At 46.8% G+C, this 23,286-nt stretch overlaps 2 long non-coding RNA genes across 2 annotated transcripts; one reads left to right on the forward strand and one right to left on the reverse strand.

Moving 5' to 3' along the window:
• The first annotated feature begins 25 nt into the window (after nt 1–25).
• On the forward strand, nt 26–16,897 carry LOC142069352 (uncharacterized). Its single transcript, XR_012665145.1, has 4 exons — nt 26–326; nt 13,924–13,996; nt 15,681–15,843; nt 16,823–16,897. It is a non-coding gene; the product is annotated as an uncharacterized LOC142069352 (long non-coding RNA).
• On the reverse strand, nt 4,566–9,335 carry LOC142069350 (uncharacterized). Its single transcript, XR_012665140.1, has 2 exons — nt 9,156–9,335; nt 4,566–8,714 (listed from the first exon to the last, which is right to left on the reverse strand). It is a non-coding gene; the product is annotated as an uncharacterized LOC142069350 (long non-coding RNA).
• Nucleotides 16,898–23,286: the final 6,389 nt, after the last annotated feature.

Raw genomic sequence — 23,286 nt, forward strand, 5'->3', positions numbered from 1 at the left:
TCCTCCTCTCTGCACCTCAAGTTGAAAGTGAGCTGAAGAGCAAATATGCTCCTCAGTGGGAGGAGAAACAAAGTGGTGTCCCTTTATGGAGAGAGTTATGGCTGCCTATGTCCTCTTCTTTCTCTGCTTCCTGGAAAGCCAGTTTCATGAATCCCTTGGAGACTATTGTCTTGTTCCCTTTGCCTGGATGATGGCTTCTTGCCACTAACACAGAGATGAGAATTTCTCCTCAGGAATGATGAGGGAGAAGATGCTATCACAGGAGAGGACTTGTGCCATGTAGCAAGCCACATATCCTAGAAGATGTGGACAGGAGCTCCTGACAGGTGACTAGAGTGACCCCTTGAGGCTTAATGGGTTTCAGGTACTGAGGCTGGATTATTCACAGAAGGACAGAATGTGAATTATATTTATTGCTTAATACAGTCTTGTGATAATCAGAAGGATAGGTTTATATTATCTCTCTATGAATGTGTGTTAGTACTAGAGTCCTTTGGTCTGTTTTCTGGAAATTAGGATAAAGCACGAAGAAGAAAATAATCTCTAAGGTTTTGTCAGAAGTTATTCCAGAATAAAGTAGAGTGTGAATTTGAAGGGCAATAGCTATCCTGGAATAAGAGTCTCCTCACGGGGAGCTATTCTGGAATAGCTCTTCCAGTAAGTTTCCCAGAATCCCTAAATAAAAACCTAGCTTGTTCAAGGTTATTACTCTGAGCAAATTATCCATCAAGTGATGAGGATACTAAGAAGTCTGGGGCATGTCAGTGTAACACATGGGTTAATGCATGTGATCATGGCTCCCTCTAGCGACTGGCTGGCAGAGCTGATGAGAGGGTCAGGGAGATAGGGGAGAGCACACCTGACTGGTGTCCTGTGTGTGCCTGTGAGGGAGCTCTCTGATCACAGCTAACTACCAAGGATAACTACCAAGGATAACTACTAAGGTAGCCCAGGAGGGGTGGCGGAGGAGGGAAGGACAAGGTGACACAACACTTCAAAAATTTAAAACTTTAAAACTTATTGAATGCCAGCCTTCTGTTGCTTATGCAATCCTCTGGGGTGGAGTGGCTGGGTGGCCAGAGGCCCCCCCACCGCATTCTTGGGCATCTGGGTGAGGAGACTATGGAACTTGGGGAGGAGGGCAGTTGGTTACACAGGGTCTGTAGAGGCAGTCTGTGCTCCTGCTTCCTTTCCTGCAGCTCAACCATATGCTGGAGCATATTAGTTTGATCCTCCAGCAGCCTCAGCATTGAGTCCTGCCTCCTCTCATCATGCTGCCACCACCTTTCAGCTTCAATCCTCCCTTCAGCCCGCCACTTACTCTCTTCAGCCTGCCACCTCTCCTCCCCATCATTTTGAGCTTTCCTGCCAGGTCAGACTTGACAAAGCCCTGGCTGGGATGATTTAGCTGGGGCTTAGTCCTGCTTTGAGCAGGGGGTTGGACTAGATGACCTCTTGAGGTCCCTTCCAACCCTGATATTCTATGACTCTATGATTGTCTGCCTCACGCATTCGTCTGTGCTCTGTCAGTGTGGGAGGACAGCATGAGCTCAGAAAACATTTAATCGAGAGTGCGTTTTTTTCGCCTTCTGATCTTCGCTAGCCTCTGGGAAGGAGAAGATCCCGTGATCCTTGAAACACATGCAGCTGGTGGAGAAAAAAAAAGGGACAGTGGTATTTTAAAAGACACATTTTAGAGAACAATGGGTACACTCTTTCATGGTATACCTTGCTGTTAACATTACATACATAGCATATGTGCTTTCGTTCCAAAGTCGCATTTTGCCTCCCCCCAGTGCATGGCTAACACCTCCCCCCTCCCCATGACTAACAGCGGGAAACATTTCTGTTCAGCCACAGGCAAACAGCCCAGCAGGAAAGGGCACCTCTGAATGTCCCCTTAAGAAAAGCACCCTATTTCGACAAGGTGACCATGAATGATATCACTCTCCGGAGGATAACACAGAGAGATAAAGAACAGATGTTGTTTGAATGCCAGCAAACATACACTGCAGTGCTTTGTTCTACAATGATTCCCAAGTACATACTACTGGCCTGGAGTGGTAAAGTGTCCTACCATGGTGGATGGAATAAGGCTGCCCTCCCCAGAAACCTTTTGCAAAGGCTTTTGGAGTACATCCAGGAGAGCCGCAAATGCCAGGGCAAATTAATCATTAAACATGCTTGCTTTTAAACCACGTATAGTATTTTAAAAGGTACACTCACCAGAGGTCCCTTCTCCGCCTGGCGGGTCCGGTAGGCAGCCTTGGGTGGGTTCGGGGGGTACTGGCTCCAGGTCCAGGGTGAGAAACAGTTCCTGGCTGTCAGGAAAACCAGTTTCTCCGCTTGCTTGCTGTGAGCTATCTACAACCTCATCATCATCATCTTCCTCGTCCCCAAAACCTGCTTCTGTGTTGCCTCCATTTCCATTGAAGGAGTCAAACAACACGGCTGGGGTAGTGGTGGCTGAACTCCCTAAAATGGCATGCAGCTCATCATAGAAGCGGCATGTTTGGGGCTCTGACCCGGAGCGGCTGTTCGCCTCTCTTGTTTTCTGGTAGGCTTGCCTCAGCTCCTTAAGTTTCACGCGGCACTGCTTTGGGTCCCTGTTATGGACTCTGTCCTTCATGCCCTGGGAGATTTTGATAAATGTTTTGGCATTTTGAAAACTGGAACGTAGTTCTGATAGCACGGATCATGATCACACCTCTGCTGATGAGCTCTGCACGGTCACCTGCAGCTTGCCACGCTGGCCAAACAGGAAATTAAAATTCAAAAGTTCGCGGGCCTTCTCCTGTCTACCTGGCCAGTGCAACTGAGTTGAGAGTAATGTCCAGAGCGGTCACAATGGAGCACTCTGGGATAGCTCCCGGAGGCCAATACCGTCTAATTGTGTCCACAGTACCCCAAAGTCGACCCAGGAAGGCCGATTTCAGTGCTAATCCCCTTGTCGGGGGTGGAGTAAGAAAATCGATTTTAAGAGCCCTTTAAGTCAAAAAAAAGGGCTTCGTCGTGTGGACGGGTGCAAGATTAAATCGATTTAACGCCGCTAAATTCGACCTCAACTCGTAGTGTAGACCAGGGCTAAATGAAGGTGACTCTGTGGACTGTCTAACCTCATTCCACACCCTATCACAACAGTAGCTACTGCTCCACACACCTGTGGCCTAGGCTCTCTCTGCATGAGGGCAATTTGCAGAGGTGTTTTGCTCACTGATGCAATGACACTGATGCACATCCCTAATACAGAGTGCTGCGCTGATGCAAAACAAGGGTTACAGTGGTAAATCTTACTGTAATATGTTTAACTTGGTTACTCCCGTATGTACTTCCTTAATGTAAGCAGGGCCTGAGATGTGAAATGTTTTGAGTCTGGGCTAGTGGTTGGGGCCCATCTCCAGCACATTATGCCATTTGCAGCAGGAGTCTTCCTCTCCCCGGATAACTGTCCTGCTCCCTGAGGAGTGGCTGTGTGAACAAAGAAATAAGGGAGAGATACTGAGGGAGGAACATAAGAACATAAGAATGGCCTTACTGGGTCAGACCAAAGGTTCATCTAGCCCACTATCCAGTCTTCTGACAGTGGCCAGTGCCAGGTGCCCCATAGGGAATGAACAGAACAGGTAATCATCAAGTGATCCATCCCCTGTTGCTCATTCCCAGCTTCTGGCAAACAGAAGCTAGGTACACCATTCCTGCCCATTCTGGCTAATAGCCATTGGTGGACCTATCCTCCATGAATTTATCTAGCTCTTTTTTGAACCCTTTTATGGTCTTGGCCTTCACAACATCCTCTGGCAAGTAGTTCCACAGATTGACTGTGCATTGTGTGAAGACATACTTCCTTTTATTTGTTTTAAACCTGCTGCCTATTCATTTCATTCGGTGACCTCTTGTTCTTGTGTTATGAGAAGGAATAAACAACACTTCCTGATTTACTTTCTCTACACCAGTCATGATTTTATAGACCTCAATCATATCTGCCCTTAGCCATCTCTTTTCCAAGCTGAAAACCCCCAGTCTTATTAATCTCTCCTCATACAGAAGCCGTTCCATACCCCTAATAATTTTTCTTGCTCTTTTCTGAACCTTTTCCAATTCCAATATATCTTTTTTGAGATGGGGTGACCACATCTGCACACAGTATGCAAGATGTGGGCGTACCATGGATTTATATAGAGGCAACATGATATTTTCTGTCTATTATCTATCCCTTTCTTAATCATTCCCAGCATTCTGTTCACTTTTTTGACTGCCACTGCACATTGAGTGGATGTTTTCAGAGAACTATCCACAGTGACTCTAAGATCTCTTTTGTGAGTGGTAACAGCTATTTTAGACTCCATCATTTTATATGTATAGTTGGGATTATGGTTTCCAGTGTGCATTACTTTTCATTTATCAACATTACATTTCGTCTGCCATTTGGTTGCCCAGTCATCCAGTTTTGAGAAATCCTTTTGTAACACTTTGCAGTCTGCCTGGTCTTAACTATCTTTACAGGTTTCAGAGTAACAGCCGTGTTAGTCTGTATTCGCAAAAAGAAAAGGAGTACTTGTGGCACCTTAGAGACTAACCAATTTATTTGAGCATAAGCTTTCGTGAGCTACAGCTCACTTCATCGGATGCATACTGTGGAAAATACAGAGATGTTTTTATACACACAAACCATGAAAAAATGGGTGTTTATCACTACAAAAGGTTTTCTCTCCCCCCACCCTACTCTCCTGCTGGTAATAGCTTATCAAAAGTGATCACTCTCCTTACAGTGTGTATGATAATCAAGGTGGGCCATTTCCAGCACAAATCCAGGTTTCCCCCCCACACACAAACGCAGTCCTTGCCTACAGACAGCCCCCCAACCTGAAGCGAATACTCACCAGCAACCAAACCTGGATTTGTGCTGGAAATGGCCCACCTTGATTATCATACACATTATCATACACATACATTTTCTTTTAACTATCTTTAGTAATTTTGTATCATTAGCAAATTTTGACACCTCACTGTTTACCCCTTTTTCCAGATCATTTATGAATATGTAGAATAGGATTTGTCCCAGAACAGACCCCTGAGGGATACCGCTATTTACCTCTCTGCATTCTGAAAACTGACCTACCCTTTGTTTCCTATCTTTTAACCAGTTACCAATCCATGAGAGCACCTTCCCTCTTATCCCGTGGCAGCTTACTTTGAATAAGAGCATTTGATGAGGGACCTTGTCAAAGGCTTTCTGAAATTCTAAGTACCCTATATCCACTGGGTACCCTTGGTCCACATGCTTGTTGACCCCCTGAAAGAATTCTAGTAGATTGGTGAAGCATGATTTACCTTTACTAAAACCATGTTGTTCCTTAACAAATTATGTTCATCTCTATGTCTGACAATATTGTTCTTTATTATAGTTTCAACCAGTTTGCCCGGTTATTGAAGTCAGGCTTACAGGCTGGTAATTGCTGGGATCACCTCTGGAGCCCTTTTTAAAAATTGGTGTCATATTAGCTATCTTCCAGTCATCTGGTGCAGAAGCTGATTTAAACAATAGATTACAGACTACAGTAATAGTTCTGCAATTTTACATTTGAGCTTCTCAGAACTCTTGGGTGAATACCAGCTGGTCCTGCTGACTTATTGCTGTTTAATTTATCAATTTGTTCCAAAACCTCCTCTAATGATACCTCAGTCTGGGACAGTTCCTCAGATCTGTAACCTAAAAAGAATGGCTCAGGTTTGGGAATCTCTCTCACATCCTCAGTCATGAAGACTGATGCAAAGAATTCATTTAGTTTCTCCGCAAAGGCCTTCTCATCCTTCAGTGTTCCTTTAGCACCTCAATCGTCCAGTGGCCCCACTGGTTGTTTAGCAGGCTTCCTGCTTCTGATGTACTTCAAAAAAAAATTGCTATTACTTTTTGAGTCTTTGGCTAACTGTTCTTCACATTCCTTTTTGGCCTTCCTACTTGTATTTTTACACTTCAGTTGCCAGTGTTTATGCTTCTTTCTATTTTCCTCACTAGAATTTAACTTCCACTTTTAAAGGATACCTTTTTGCCTCTCACTGCTTCTTTCACTTTGTTGTTTAGCCACGGTGGCACTTTTTTGGTTCCCTTACTATGTTTTTTTTAATTTGGGGTACACATTTAAGTTGAGCCTCTATTTTGGTGTCTTTAAAAAGTTTCCAAGCAGCTTCCAGAGATTTCACTTTTGGCGCTGTGCCTTTTAATTCCTGTTTAATTAACCTCCTCAATTAACTACATTTTTGTGTAGTTCCCCTTTCTGACATTAAATGATACAGTGTTGGGCCGCTGTGGTGTTTTTCCTGCCACAGGGATATTAAATTTAATTCTATTATGGTCACTATTACAAAGCGGTCCAGCAATATTCACCTCTTGGACCAGATTCTGTGCTCCACTTAGGACTCAATCAAGAATTGCCTCCCCTCTGGTGGGTTCCAGGACCAGCTGCTCCAAGAAGCAGTCATTTAAGGTGTCAAGAAACTTTATCTCTGCATCCCATCCTAAGGTGACGTACCCAGTCAATATGGGATAATTGAAATCCTCCATTATTATTATTGAGTTTTTTATTCAATCTATTTTTATTCAAACTATCACCATCCTGGTCAGGTGGTCAGTAATATATCCCAGCCTCTATATCTTTATTATTAGAACAGAGAATTTCTATCCATAGAGATTCTATGGTGAAGTTTGATTCATTTACGATTTTTACTTCATTTGATTCTACACTTTCTTTCACATATAGTGCCACTCCGCCATCAGCAGGACCTGTTCTGTCCTTCTGATATACTTTGTACCCTGGTATTACTGTATCATATTGATTATCCTCATTCCTCCAAGTTTCTGTGATGCCTGTTGTATCAATATGCTCATTTAATAAGAGGCACTCTAGTTCACCCATTTTATTATTTAGACTTCTAGCACTGGTATATAAGCACTTAAAAAACTTGTCTCCTTTTAGCTGCTATTACATGATGTGATTGAATGGGACTCTTTTTTATTTGACTGTTTCTGATCAGACCCTGCCTGTATTTTATCATTTTCCATCCTCCCTACACCATCATCTCATCAACACATTGAGTCTCTGCAGTTCTGCCTGTCTAACTGGCCCTGCGTGTGGAACGGGAGCATCTCAGAGAATGCCACCATGGAGGTCCTGGGCTTCAATCTCTTACCTAGCAGCCTAAATTTTGGCCTCCAGGACCTCTCTCCTATCCTTCCCTATATTCTTGGTACCTACGTGGACCACGACCACCGGCTCCTCCCGAGCACTGCACATAAATCTATCTAGATGTCTCTAGAGATCCTCAAACTTCGCATCAGGCAGGAAGTCACCATGCGGTTCTTCGGGTCATCGCAAACCCAGTTATCTATGTTTCTAGTGATCAAATCATCCATTAGTAATACCTGTCTCTTCCTAATAACTGGAGTTCCCTCCCCCGGAATGGTATCCTCAGTGGAAAAGGACACCACAACATCATCTGGAAGGAGGGTCCCTACTATGGGATTGTTTCCCCCTGCTCCAGTTAGATGCTTTCCTTCCCTGGGACTTTCATCCTCCTCAATAGCACAGAGGCTGTCAGACCGGGGATGGGACTGTTCTACTGTGTCCTGGAAAGTCTCATCTATGTACCCCTCTGTCTCCTTCAGCTCCTCCAGTTCAGCCACTCTGGTCTCCAAAGCCCATACACGGTGTCTGAGGGCCAGGAGCGCCTGGCACCGAATGCACGCATACCTCTCGATTGTGTAGTTATCTGGGGGGTCACATGTGTTTGACTGCATATCTGAGTTAATATAAGCATGATCCCCACTGCCAGACAGTCACAGTAGATGAAATAATATGCTGTGTTCTTCAGGAGGCAGGGGATGCCCCAGAATACCCCGGCGATGAGAAGGAGTGGGTATGGGATCAGATACGAGGGAATGGGAGAGGCACTCAGCTCCAGAGACAGCAGCCATCCCCCTACAACACACCAGGGCACTTGTCGCAGCCACTGCAGCCAAGAGAGAAGGTCAAATAGGGCCACCGTGTGATTGCAGGGGAGTGGAATAGGCTCAGTGACTCGATAGGGGAATAAATCTGAAGGAATAAAGAAAAAGAGGAAGGAAAATAACAGAGAGCACTGAGACAGAGAGAAGGGAGAGAAAGTCATTGGGAAAGGAAAAAGAGGGAAATGGAGAGAAACCCCAGAACCTTGAAACCAACTGTGTGAATGAGCCAGTGCTTTGATATGGCAGTTCTTGGGGTTCTCAACAGACCTTCTGGAGACAACCCAGATATTCCGGTCACTTCATCTGGGAACCACGGCTTCGCAATAGCCTTCTGACTCCTAGGCACACACATGTGCTCTATCTCCACCCCCTCTGCCTCTCTGGGTTTTTGGTGGTTGTCTCAGGGCTCTGTGTCACTGTGCAGTGCTGCAGGCACAGTAATACACAGCAGAGTCAGACTGTGAAAGGCTTTTCCATGTAAGGTCCCATTTTTTGTTGCTTCTCAAGGCTGTCATAGGTTTGGCTGTGAAATTGGTTCCTGGTCCATCTTCTAGAGAGTAGAAGAGCCCCTCCAGCTCTCTTCCACCCTGCTGCCGGTACCAGTACATGTACTGGCAGCTGGTTTGTTTCAAGGTACACTGCAGGGTTGAGGATTCTCCTAAGCCCCCCACGAAGAAGGGCAGCTGCTCCACGTAGGCTGAGCCCACACCTGGAAAAAATGTGAATTGTTTTTTACAAAAACACAAGGGGACAAGTGAGGGGTGGAGGAAGAGAGAGAGAAAACTTGAGATGCAGTAAAAGATACAAAATGGACAAGACAGTCACTTTGCCTGTGCAAATAAACAGGGGCCTTTGTGTGTTATTCTTGGCTGAGATTTCCCTACCCTGTGGAGAGAATTGACAGGATAAGTACTAGGAGTCTCCCATCTGGGATTCACTCTGGGATGGGACAGTCTCAGGTGGGTATATTTTTACCCACAAGTCCCTGATTCTTGGTGATTCTCTTGGTTCCTCCAAGGGTCTTGAAGCGGATCAGACAATGTCTAGAGATCCCCTAATACCTCAATCTCAGTCATAAGAATGTGTCCCCTCAACTTGGGACTCTGGCCCTCCCTGCCCCACCCCCATCCTCATGGTTACTCAGATGTACCTGGGACCCAAAGGAGCAGTGCTGAGAGCAGATGTCTCCACATGACGGAAACTTTCCCCTGCTCTGTCTCCTCTACACTGTAGGCTTCCTCCTGTCTGTGCCTCGAGGGGAGCGAGAGGGGAAGGGTAACTACACTCCGCAGTGGGAGGAGAAACACTGTGGTGTCACTTTAGAGGAGAGACTTACTTCTGCCTCTGTCATCCTCTCCTTTGCCTCCTGGACAGCCAGTTTCATGAACGCTTTGGAGATTGTTTTCTGGTTCCCTTCTCCTGGGTGATGCCTTCCTCTCACTAACATGGGAATAAGAATTTATCCTGAGGAATAGTAATGGGGAAGACAGCAGCTGAGGGGAGGACACGTGTGCCGTGTTGCAGGCACCAGATTCTAAGCCTGGACAGCGGCTCCTGACACTCAACTAGAGGCACCCTGGTCTAGGGTTCAGGGTCTAGGGGATAACTGACACTGGATTATTTACAGAATGGCTGAATATGGGTTACATGTATTGCTTAATACAGTTTTCTCATATTCAGAAGGACAGTGTTATGCTATCTCTCTGTGAATGTGTACTAATGCCAGAGTTTGTCTGTCTGCCTGTTTTATGGAAAGTAGAAAATAGAAAGCAGAAGAAACATCATCTCTAAGGGTTTGTCTGAAGTTATTCCACAATAAAGTAGGGTCTGAATTTGAAGCAGAACAGCAGTTCCAGAATAAGAGTGTCTACACGGCAAGCTATTGCAGAAGAATTATTCTGCTCAATTTCTGAGTATCCTTAAATAAAAACCTAGCTGGTTCAAGGTTATTGCTCTGAGCAAATTATCCATCAAGTGATGAGGATACTAAGAAGTCTGCGGCATGTCAGCATAACAGTCCGGTTAGTGCTTGTGATCATGGCTCCCTCTAGCGATTGGCTGGCAGAGCTGATGAGAGGGTGAGGGAGACAGGGGAGAGCACTTCTGACTAGTATGTGCCTGTGAGGGAGCTCTCTGATCACAGCAACATTCCAAGCTCTGCACTGCTAAGTGAAGTTTACTCTCTATGAACTTTCCAACCACAACCCACTCCCTGCCATGACCACAGCTGCTGAGCCACACCTGTGGCCTAAGCTCTCCCAGCATGAGAGTAATTTGCAGTGGTGTTGCTACACTGATATAGTGACACACACCCCGAATACAAAAGTGCTGTACTGATGCAAATCAGGGCTTATAGTGGTGAATCTTACTCTGGTATGTTCAGTGTGGCTACTCCATGGTGAACTTCCTTAATGTAGGCTGGGCACGAGATGTGCAATGTTGCAAGTCATCAAAGTGTCTCAATATCACGCTCTGCCTCTGGGGTTTTGCTGGCTGTCTCAGGGCTCTGTGTCACTGTGCAGTGCTGTAGGTGCAGTAATACACAGCTGAGTCAGACTGTGAAAGGTTTGTCCATTTTAGGTCCTATTTTTTGCTCCTCCTCAGGGCTGTCCTGGGCTCAGCTGTGAAGTTCACCAAATGGTCTTCATAAGAATAGAAGAGCCACTCCAGCTCCCTGCCTCCCTGTTGCCAATACCAGTATATCTTGTCAGAGTTGGATTGTTGCAGTCTACATTGCAGGGTTGGGGTGTTTCCTGAGTACCCTGTGAGGAAAGAGGGCTGCTCCACATAGGCTGAGCTCACAGCTGGAAGGAAATGGGAAACAACATCAGGAAAATGAGAGGACAGAGGTAGAGATATAGGGAGTGAGAAAAGAAGGAGACACAAAGTCAGAAGCAAATAAAATGTGAAAGGAAAGGAAAAGAGTTGCCTTCTCTCAGCGAACCATTTGATCTCTCCTGAATGAGTCCTGTCTGTGAGCTGAGTTGAGTCTGCCATGCACTAAACTAGTGGGAGCTGCACTAAGCATGTCCTGTCTGGGAATCACTCTCCACAGGTCTCACAGTCTACGGAGAGATGATTTTTTCCCCAAATTATCCTGTTCTGTGATGATTGTCTCCCAAGATTTCAAAGTAGATGAGACATGAGTTCCAGACATCCCCTTCCTCTCAGTCTCAGAGATGAGTGAGTCTCCTGGACAAGGGACTCTGCACCTGCTTTTCCCGTCCCAGGTCTTTGCATCGCTAGGCTGGTACCTGGGTCCCAGATGATCAGCACAGGGAAGAGGAGATGTCTCCACATCCCAGAAGTAGTTTCCACCAGTTCTATTTCCTCCATGCTATGAGTTGCCATCTGTCTGTGCTTTAGGGGGAGTGCAGGAGATGGGCTTATACATTCCACAAGGAGAGGAGCTGCAAACCCTGGAGCCCCCGACTTGCGATTCCATTTGTGAGTTTCTGTCTGTATGTTTCTGGTTTTCTCTCTTTATGGGACTCTGTGTCTCTGCTGTCAATCAGGAGTAGCTCTACTGAGGTCAGTTCCAGATGTGTACAGCCAGTGCAAGTGAAAGCAGAGCCATGTACAATGTGTCTCTGTTTCTAGATCTGTCTGTGTCCATCCCCTGGTCTGCATCAGAAAAAAAAAAAACATCTAAGAGAGTGATTCATTGTAGTGTGTTCAGAAAACCACACAGGGATATGACCAAAGCCCCACGTGGCCTCCAGAGTGAAAGTATTGGCAACTGTGGAATGCAGGAGAGGAAATTAGAAGAAATGGGAGAGAGGGAGGGAGGGAGACAGGCTATGGGTGATACAGGACATGATGATTAGGGAGCTGGAGCAAATGACTTATGAGGAGAGGCTGAGGGAACTGGGATTATTTAGCCTGCAGAAGAGAAGAAGGAGGGGGGATTGGATAGCTGCTTTCAACTACGAGAAAGGGGGTTCCAAAGAAGATGGATCTGGACTGTTCTCAGCGGTAGCAGATGACAGAACAAGGAGTAATGGTCCCAAGTTGCAGTGGGGGAGGTTTAGGTTGGATATTAGGAAAAACGTTTTCACTAGGAGGGGGTGAAGCAGTGAAATGGGTAACCTAGGGAGGTGGTGGAATCTCCTTCCTAAGAGGTTTTTAGTTGGGGATTGGTCCTGCTTTGAGCAGGGGGTTGGACTAGATGACCTCCTGAGGTTCCTTCCAACCCTGATAATCTATGATTCTATGTATCTATAGTGCAGATGTTGCCTGGGACAGGCTGAGAAAGGAAGAAGAGAGCACGATGTTCAGAGGACAGGGGGATGGGGTGAGTAGCACGTGAGGTGGCTGATGCTGACATTTATGAGCACGTCATGTTTATTACAGTAGAAATATCAAGTCTTTCCCCAGATTTTACATCAGGCCCTTTTCCTTTCCCAGGTAGCTGTTTTTGGGGAAGCTAATTATTTTGCCTGGGCTCAGAGTGCCCACGGCTTAATTTGCAATGAAAGAGGTGCCAGAGATCAAGCAATTAGGTGGTGGGGCTCAAGCAATTTTTTTACTTTCATAACAGACTTGGCAAGCCCAGAGGTGCCGGAGCTATGAACTGCCAAGCCTAGAGGTGCTGGGGCTCAGCCCTGGCAAGCCCCAGCACAAATTAAGCACTGAGGCTGCCAGTCTGTTGGTAAGAGCAGTGCTGGACCAGGAGAAATGGCAGCAGGGGGGAAGGGAGGGTTAGTTGCTATATGCACTCTGCTCTCTCACTGTGCCCTGTGCTGCAGGTGCAGTAGATGGCCTGGGACTGAATCACATTCTTCATCTCCAACCTGAGGTTTGTGCCACTGACCCCCTCAGACATGTAGGATGTTCCCACCCAAGGTATTTTGTCCGAGTCACCCTTGGTTCCTGATTGCACCAGGAAGTGCAGATGGCCTTGGACATCCTGCAGGTACCAGCTCATCCAGGGGTCAGTCATGTCCTTCAAGGTGCAGGTCACTGACTGTGACCCTCCCAGCCTTACCATGAAATATGGAGGTGACTACTTCACAAATCTGCCCCCTGTACCTGAAAAACAAAGGGGGATGCCCCATGAGGTGATGAACTTCTTCAAAGGATCCTGAGTCCACCCGGGTGGCTGCTGCTGGGAGCCCGGGCCTCACCTAAGAAGGCAGTGGCCAGCAGCCCCATTAGCAGAGAGAGGAGCTGCAACATCCCCATGTCCCTCTCAGTATCTGCACAGGGAGGTGTCTGTAGGGGGGGTTGCAGAGTCCAAGGGAGGAAATGAGACTCACACATCCCTTGTATGTAGTGAATAGGTTTGTGCCAGAGGTAACAGTGTTCATACATGTATTAAGCTCTGTGTGCCTCCCGTACTGAGGGGAGGATCTCTGCCCACCTGGACAGTAGAGGGAATTGCTAAACCTTGAGGAACTCAGGCACATTCCAACTCCTAGAGGACAGTGCCAATTTCTTGTGCACACACCACACACACACACTCCTGTGTTCCCCCAGGCTACCTTATGCAGTCTGGGCCTAGCAACAGTCAATCTGCAGACAGCCATCTTAGAGTAAAGTGGGGGAAGTTGTGTCTCTCTGTCTTTTGGGAGCAGCCTGTTTTATTTCTCTCTGTTTTTGGGTTCTTGTGTGTTATGGTTCTGAATTCTAAGAAATAAAGCACTGTTATGGCCAATCAATCAGCAAGAATATTTTTTTGTATTTATTTAATTTCTCTGTGTTTTTGCTATGACCATAACAATAATATAACATGTGGATTCCCTATATTTGTCACGTTCACCCTTGGCTGATAGAATAACCTGTCTGAACATTGGAGATGGCCTTCATTACAGGTTTGCTTCTGAATGGGTCATCTTTCCGCTATGAAAATGGTTTGCGTTCATTAAATGTGGTGCTAAAGGTTTTTGATCGACTGTTATTGTTCACTTCATTTCTAGCATCCTGAGCACTAGTGGGAAGACATCATTCCTGACATTCCTCACAAAGATTCCTCAGAAATCTTCTCTCAATGTAGGTATTTACTGATTGTGATCAAATTACTCCTTCACCTTTCCTTGGATAAATTAAATAGAACGAGCTTTAGGCTACATCTACATTATGAGATAGGGGTGTGATTCCCCCACTCACATGCACATACTTGCGCTAGCTTTCCTCAAGCTAGCATGGATGTAAATAGCAGTGTAGCTGTGGTAACACAGGTAGCCAGAGTTCTGGCAGTACAAACCCACCTGAACCTCATGGGTCCATACTCGGTACAGCTAAGATATGCCTCCACTCCACTATCCTGGCTACCGCAGATACACGGCTTTTTATACTCACCGTAGTACAATGGGAAAGAGTGTGAGTATGAGTAGCCAAGCAGGAGAATCACACCGCTAGCTCATAGTGTAGACGTAGCGTTAGTCTGTCTTTTCAGGCAGGTTTTCCAGACCCTGAATTGTTTTTGTAGCTCTTTTCTGGACCTTTTGTTATATTCCAACACCTTTTCTGAAATGTGGACACCAGAACCAGACTCAGTATTCCAGTAATGGTTTATCCAATGCCATATACAGAGGTAATACTATCTACCTGCTCCTACCTCATATTCCCCTGTCTAACATCCATGGCTCAGCAAGCATGTGAATAAGGCCACTGGAGTCAGATAAGGACAGTCTCAGAAACACAGTCAAACTGAACTACAGGGGAGCGAGGGCTGGGTCACTGATTGGATTTTTGTGTTTAATCTGAACAAATAGAAAAAATGAAGAGAAAAAAAGGGAAAGTGAGGGAGACGGAGAAAAGGAAATAGAATGAGAGAGAATAGGAAAGGAACAGAAGGAAGTGGGGAAGCAAGAAAGAAAAGTACAAGTAGTAGAAAGATGTGTCCAATTTTGAGAGACCAGCAGTGAAATCCTGTAGCACAAGCCCCATGAGACTCACTGCCATAAGGTTTTGTTTGGGTTTTTTTGCAGTGTAGACATGCCCCATGAAAGAACCAGGTGGTGCCAAGTCAGGGCACAAATTGAGATGAAAGAGAGAGATAGAGCAACAGAAAGGAAGGAAGAAAAAAGAAGGAAAGGGTAAAGGAGAGAAAGCAGGAATGAAAAATTGAGAAGTGGAGATAAAGAGAGAAAAAATAAAACAGGACAGTCACCTTCCCTCTGCAAAACACTGGAGTCATCGTATGATATTTTGGGTTGAGATCTCGCTTCCTTATTAACTGAACTGACACGACATGCACTGAAGGTCTTACATCTAGGAATTACTCAATCGTTCAAGATCCAACATCTCAGGTGAAGACATTTTTACCCACAAGTCCTTGCTCCTCACTGGTTCTCTGACCGTCCCAGAGACTCAAAGCTGATGGGACGTGGAGTCCAGAGATCCTCTCATACCTCAGTCTCAGTGATGAGAGTGTGCGTGCTCAGCTTGGGATTCTCGGCCTGCCTGCCCCACCCCATCCCCATGGTCATTCAGACAGTACCTGGGGCCCAGAAGAGCAGTGCTGAGAGCAGGAGATGTCTGCACATGGTGGCAGCTTTCCCCTGCTCTAGCTCCTCTATGCTCTGTGTTTTCTTCTCTCTCTGCCTCAAGGGGAGTGAGAGGGAAGAGCAAATACACTTCTCAGTGGGAGGGGAAACTCTATGGTGTCATTTCACAAGAGAGACTTACCAGTTTCCCACATTGACCCTCACTGTACTTTCTTCCTGGCCAGTTTCATGAATGTCCTTGACACTGGTGTCTGTGCCCCCTTCTCCTGGATGACACCTTCCTGACATTAACACAGGAATGAGAATTCCTCCTGAGGAATGATGATGGGGAAGGCAGCATCAGAGGAGAGGACACTTCGTATTTACATGGCATGCCACAGATCTTAGGTATGAAAAGGGTGAATACTATATCTGTTATTTAAATTACATTTCCCCATAGCAGTTCATTGTTGTGATGTTATCTCTCTCTCTGTATGTATCTGTGTGAGTGCAGGTGTATGTCTGGCTCTTTCCTGAACCAGGAAAAGAAACCAGAAAAAATACAGTTTCTAAATTAAAACTGAAGCTGGTTTAAGGTTACAGCTCTGAGCATATTACCCCTCATGTGCGGAGAGCACTGAACAATCTGGGGAGTGTCAGTGTAACACACCGGTTTGTGCATTTTATAGAATCACAGAATAGAATCATAGAAGATTAGGGTTGGAAGAGACCTCAGGAGGTCATCTAGTCCAACCCCCTGCTCAAAGCAGGACCAACACCACCTAAATCATCCCAGCCAAGGCTTTGTTAAGCCTGACCATAAAAACCTCTAAGGATGGAGATTCCACCACCTCCCTAGGTAACCCATTCCAGTTCTTATCCTGGCTCCCTCTAGTGACCGGCTGGCAGAGCTGATCAAAGTGTGTGGGAAACAGAAGAAAGCACACATAACCAGAGGGCAGGTGTGTCCTGTGTGTGGGGAACCATAGGTGCTGGAACTGGGCGTGCTGCTGCACCTCCTGAATTGAAATGGTTTCCATCATATACAGGGTTTAAAGTTTGGTTCAGAGGCTTTCAGCACCCCCACTATACAAACTGTTCCAGCACCCCTGAGGGGACCTAAAGGAGAGAGTTAGCAGCATGTTCAGAGTGGGCTGCTGTTGATGCAAATGATAACAGTGCCCCTGACCTTGAGAAAGGGTCTCCCTTGACGAATCTCTGCACAGTTGGTGTTACTGCATCTCCTTCCTGCTGGATAACTAATCAGTTCCCCTGCAGCCTCTTTGTTTCAGACTCTGGGTGCTGGGCTGTGGTTCCCCCATCTCTGAACTAGGGGAGGTTTTTGTCACCATCTCCACTCTAATCTCTCACTGTGCCCTTACTGCAGGTGCAGTAGATGGTCTGCGACTGAGTCACATTCTGCATCTCCAACCTGAGCTCTGTGTTACTGACCCGCTCATACCGATAGGATGTTCCCTCTTGGATTATTTCCTCCTTGTCACCCTTGGTTCCTGATTGCACCAGGAAGTGCAGATGGCCTTGGGCATCCTGCCAGTACCAGCTCATCGAGAAGTAGGTCGTGTCCTTTAAGGTGCAGGTCACTGACTGTGACACTTCTGGCCTCACCATGAAAGAGGGGGGTGACTGCTCCACTAATCTGCCCGTTGCACCTGGAAGACAAAGGGGTCACAACCAATAGGTGAGAAACCTCCCCAGGGAACCTGATCTTACCGGGTGGTTATTGCAAGGAGCCCTGGTCTCACCTGAGAGGGCAGTGGCCAACAGCCCTATAAGCAGAGAGAGGAGCTGCAGCAGCTCCATGTCCTGTCAGCATCCTCACTGGGAGGTGTCTGGGAGGAAGGGGGTTTCAGATCCTGGGGGAGGGGAGAGGATGAGTGTAGTAGTAAATAGGCATGGCCAGAGGTAACACTATTGATAAATGTGCTAGCTCAGTGTGTCTGCTGTTTGTGTGTGACACTCCCATACTGAGAGGAACTGCTCTGCCCCCTGGACAGTAGAAGGAATTGCTAAACCTTGAGGAACTCAGGCGCATGCCGTCTCCCAGAATACAGTGAGAATTTCATGTGAACACAGTACACCAATGCACCTTGTCCAGTCTATCCTGTCTTGCAGTGCTGCACTGAAGAATCCACCTTGACCCCTGGTAAATTGTTCCAAGGGTTAATTACTCTCACTGTTAAAAAAGTATGCCTTAATTCCAGTCAGAGTTTATGTAACTTCAACTTCCAGCCACTGGATCAGGTTATGCCTTTCTCTGCTAGAATGAAGAGACCAATATCAAAATATTAAATATTTTCCCCATTATAGGTATTTATAGACTGTAATCCAGTCACCGTTTAACCTTCTTTTTAAGATTGAGCTCCTTGAGTCTATCATTATAAGGCAGGTTTTCTAATCCTTTAATCATTCTCGTGGCTCTTCTCTGAATCATCACCAATTTATCATCATCCTTATTGAATTGTGGGCACCAGACTAGGCAGGAAATTCCAGTAATGGTCTCAACTCTGCAACCAGCATTGCTAATACCACCTCCCTGCTCTTACTCCATATTCCCCTGCCTAGACATCTATGGCTCAGCAATCATGTGAATAAGGCATTACAGTCAGGTCAGAACAGTCCCCAGAGACACAGTGAGACCAAACCACAGGGCGAGGGTTGGGGTCAGCAGCTGGATTTGGGGGTTTAATTTAAAGAAATAGAAAAAATGAAGAGAAAGAAATGGAAAGTGAGAGAGCTGGAGCAAAGGGAATAGTGAGAGAGAATGAGAGAGAATAGGAAAGAAATGGAAGAAAATGTCAAGGAAGAAAGAAAAGTGTTAGCAATAGTGATCAAAGTCCAATTTCAAGAGACCAACAATGAAATCCTGGTCCTATTAGGGCAAAACTCCCATTGCTATTAATAGAGCCAATTACATCTCAAGTGTGCAACATGGTCACTGATCTGATGATCCTTACACTCCTTCTGGAGACAATGTATGTTCCCGACACTTCATCTTGGAAGTACACCCCTGCATTGTCCTTCCAACGTCTAAGCACACACAGCTCCCTCTATTTCCTCCCCTGTCTCTGTCTCTGGGATTTTGCTGGCTGTCTCAGGGCTTTGTGTCACTGTGCAGTGCTGCAGGCGCAGTAATACACAGCTGAGTCTGACTGTGAAAGTTTGTTCCATTTCAGTTCCCAGTTTTTGTTGCTCCTCTGGGCGGTCAAGAGCTCGGCTGTGAAGTTCACCAATTGGTCTCCATAAGAGTAGAAGAGCCCCTCCAGCTCCCTGCTTCCCCGCTGCCGGTACCAGAACATCCGGTCACAGTTGGACTGTTTGAGTGTACACTGCAGAACTAGGGAGTGTCCTTGGCTCCCAGTAAGGAAGGGCAGCTGCTCCACATACGCTGAACCCACACCTGGAAGGAAATGGGAAACTACGTGACAGAACCATGCAGAGAGTGAGAGGAGAGAAAGAGAGAGAGAGAACAAGTGAGAAAAGAATGAAGGGAAACCCAGAGGGAATGACGAGCAGAGAAAATGGGAAGGAAATAAAAACAGTGACTTCTGTGAGCAAACAAATGGATCTGCCTTGAGCCAGTCCTGTCTGGGAATTCAGGCTCTCATACACTGAATCAGTAGGAGCTATGCTAAGGGTGTCCCAACTTGCTTTAGTTCCCCCACTCCTTAGTTATGCTCTCTATTCCTCCCAGGGTCTCAGAGCAGATAAAATGTGGGAAGCAGACATCCCCTCCACCCTCAGTCTCAGAGAAGAGAGGGTGTCCCCTGGACATGGGACTCTAATCCTCTTTACCTTAGCCCCATTCCTTGTGTTTCTCAGCCCGTACCTGGGACCCAGATGAGCAGTACAGGGAGGAGATGTCTCCACATCCCTGCAGTAGTGTCTCCCAGTTGTGTTTCCTCCATGATGTGAGTTACCATCTGTCTGTCCCTTAGGGGGAGTGAAAGGGATGGGCTAATACACTCTACAAGTGATCTCCAGCTGCCAACAGGGCTACAAATCCTCCAGCCCCACCCATTTGCATTTTCATTTGTGTCTCTCTTTGCATGTTTCTGGTTTTCTCTCTCTTTAGGTCTTATTCTATTCTCACTGTCCCCAATGTAAGTGAGGAGTAACCCCACTGAAGTCAAATCAAGTCTACAGAAGTACAGCCAGTCAAGTGAAAGCAGAGTGCCTTGTGTGTCTCTGTTTCTAGGGCTCTTTGTGTCCATCACCAAGCCTGGATCAGAAATAACACAATGTTTTAGAGAGCGGTTCATTGCACTGCACTCAGAAACCTACACATGGGATATAACCAAAGTGCAGAATAGCCTCAGAGTCAGTAACTCCCAGCCTGGGTGAAATCAGTCCTGTAATCTGGGGTGAAAGGCTGCATGTCCTATTCTTGGTCCCCATAACCCCGACAGTATCAGCAGAGAGTACGGGGGGTTATTGTTGTCACTGAACCCTGCAGAATCCATCTGGCCATGGCTTGGCTTGTGTGTCTATACACCACTGCCCCCTGCTGGGAGGAATATGTCAGAGCTGCTAAAGCATGTACTAGCTTCCTCTGCTGGCTGTTAATGGTGGAGTGGCACAATCCAACAGTCTAACAAGCTCATTGTTAGAAAATTATGCTGCTTTCTAATCTGAAATACATGTCCCCAGCTCAGTATTGGCCATAATGAAGAGAGAGAGGATTGGAAGGAGGAGTCTCTGACCAAGAGGGCTGGCAGGCTGGGGGTCATATTGTGGCCCTGTTGTCTCCTGCACTATGGCTCACTGCAAGGCAGAAGTCAGTGGTGCTGTCCCTGGGGCTGGGATTGTTGTACTCCAGGGAAAAACTAATTTTGGGGTTCACAGATGTCACCGGGAAACAGCCTTAAGACCGGGCCCTTAATTTGTAAAGGGGGAGAGATTCTGGGGAATGAGAGAGGAGAGGTGTAGAAATAAGGAGGGGAAGTGAGGAATGAGATAAAAGAAGAGAAGTGAGGGGAGGGGACAGAGGGGAGAAAGCAGAAGAGCACAGAAGGATGGAAAGGTCTCCTTCATCCAGCTTGAAATGTCTCCCATTGCCCAGTTTCATTCCATTGAAGGGAGGAGAAAGAGAAGGAGGAGTGAATGAGCGGACAGGGAGAATGGGGAAAGGAAGGTGTGAGAGAAGAGGAGAGACAAGAGGGAAAGAGAAAGAAATGAAAAGTGAGGTTATGGGATAGAGACAAGAAGGAGAAAAGAACACCGGGAGGGTGAAGAGAGAGAAGGAGAGAGGACCGGAAGAACAGAAGAAGATTTAGGGCACAGTGTCACAGACTCACAGGTCGTGCCTACTCTTGGCCCCTTCAGTGTGACAGCCCTTCTCAGGGGTCCACTGTCTCTTGGGGGTTAAGACCCTCCACCTCCTGGAACCACATCTCTCTGAGGCTTAGCACACCGCTGTCTCGCCATGGGCCCACTCAGGGTGTTCACTTGTTCTGGACCCCTGGAGCCTCCACTCCCAGAGGGAATAATGCAGCCCTGTTCTCTAGCCCGGAGTGACTCTAGCCAGCGTAAAACCCTCAGGCCTGGCCTCCCTGAGCACAGTACATCTAAGTCTCCCCTGTATCGAGGTAGGCTCTGCCTACTCTCTCACTCTCCAGTCCTGAGACGTTGTGCTTTTCAGCTGGGCATCTGATATCACCGTCCCCAACTGTTCCTCCCCTGTTCTTTGTCTGCTGTCCCAGGTAAACCTGTCGCTGGGTCCCTCTCTCCTCTGTCCTTTGTTCCCCTCTGGCTGGAACGGATTGGTCAGGTCACCAGGGTCCTCTCTTCTCAGCCCATTCTCTTCCCACTGGCCAAAACCAGCTGATGGCCAAGCTGGGGTGGGCCTCTTCGTCACCAGGTCACCAGTTGTTCGGGTTTCCCATCTCCAGGCTGCTGTCTGGGGGTCCCGGCCACTAGGCAAGGTCACAGCTGGTCCTCTGCAACAACAAACCCTCTCCCACCACCTTATTAAACATGCAGCACTCAGGGAAACTGAGGTGAGCACACACTATTCACATAAAACACTACAAAAATCCCCAACTTCGTCACACACGGCTAAACTAGAGAGTTTACAGCGGCCCAGCTGCACCGATCCACCTGTGCCACTGTAACCTTTCTAATGTAGCCACTCTAAGCCAGGAGAGAGCTCTCCCATCAGCTTAACTACTCTAGTCCCACAGAGCAGTTGTTCACGCTGGCACTTACGGCAGTGTAACTTATGTTGCTCAGGGAGGTGATTTACTCAGCCCCCTGAGAGACATAAATTACTCTGACATAAGCTATAGTGTAGACAGAGCCTTAGTAGGAGAGAAGAAGGAAAGAGGAAAGGTTCAGAAAAAGAGGAGGAGAGAGGCAATAGAGAAGACAGGGAAGGGAGAGGAGGATACATAGGGATCGTGGTGGGAGGTGTTAGAGCAAGATGGAGTGCATCTTATGCAGGAGGCAGGGCTGTACATGGGTTTGGGGGAAGGGAAGTCCTTTCCCTTTGCAGGGAGGTTTATGCTAAGCACTTTTGGCAGTTGAGTCACTGTGTGATCTTGCTTAGCACAGTAATATGTGCCTGAGTCTTGCACCTGGGATCTCTCTGCAGACAGAGACAGGACATTGTTTTTTGTCCCACTGCTCTGGAAGTGACCTTCAAATGGCTTCTCAACATTTGCACTGGAGCCTTCTGTAGAAAACATCACCAGCTGCAGCCTTGCGTCCTTCCCCATGGCCTGCTTGTACCAGTACATGGTCATGAATTGGGTTGTTGATAGAGAGCAGTTCAGTGTGAGTGGCTGTCCCTGACTGACCACCATGTCTAGGGGTTGACGGATGGCCCATCCTGTGAGGAAATGGAAATTAAATTAGATGAGGGTTTAATGTGATGAAATTGGGGAACAGGGTGGGGGGATTTCTGGCTAGAGATCAGGAAACATTTCCAAAGATGAGGGGTCTACCGGGGGTAGAAGATTCATTACCTCCTTCATTTCATAACCTCACTGTAGACAACCTTAGAGAATATAACATTGGAAACCACACCACAGGAGCTGGGGACTGTGCGCAATGGAAAAAATGCCCTCTAAAAGTTGTCCCATCTCTACTGTCTCTGATAAGAGCAAACAGATCTGTACACGCATTTATGAACTGTTGGTTAATTTAATGGATTTCAGTGGTGTTCACTTACCCCAAGGGGACAGGACAACCATGAAGAGCAAACAGGGAACCATTGGGTACCTGCACGTCTGGCTGCGGATCTGTCTGAGACAGCTGCATAGACACACACAGCCTGAGCCTGAATCAGAACTTCCAACCTCTGGCAGAGACTGTGAGACAGGAAGTGATGAGAGAGTGAGTTTTGTTCAGGGAGGGGGTGGGGAGGCAGAGTGAGAATAGTCAGTGAGATAGCAGCTGAATCACTGTAATACATGTTAGCAGGAGATACGACCCATACACAGCTGTGTGTATGATCCTAATTGCTACTGTGGGGGTATTTGTGTGGAGGAGTAGGGGCATTTTGGGTGTTTGTTTTCAGTTCAGTAACAGAACTGGGAGCTGGAGGAAAGAGCCACCATGAGAGCCAAGCAGTTTTTTCTCTCCTCCTCACTCTTCTCTCGAGACTCCCATTAAACACGCAAGCTACAGAGAGATCACACAGCATACCTTCGAGTTTGTTGTATGGGCTCATCACATTTTTCATGCCCCTGAGATCTGCCCATTCATATCACACAAGATCTGAACAGTCAGCAGCTAGGAATCGCTTCGTTCTCCACCAGAGCTGGACTGGAATCTGCTGTGTTATTCTCCACATGAACACAAGAAGAACTGGTGTTAAACAAATAAATGCCT

The sequence above is a fragment of the Caretta caretta genome, chromosome 1 (assembly GCF_965140235.1).
Source record: "Caretta caretta isolate rCarCar2 chromosome 1, rCarCar1.hap1, whole genome shotgun sequence".
NCBI lineage: Eukaryota > Metazoa > Chordata > Testudines > Cheloniidae > Caretta > Caretta caretta.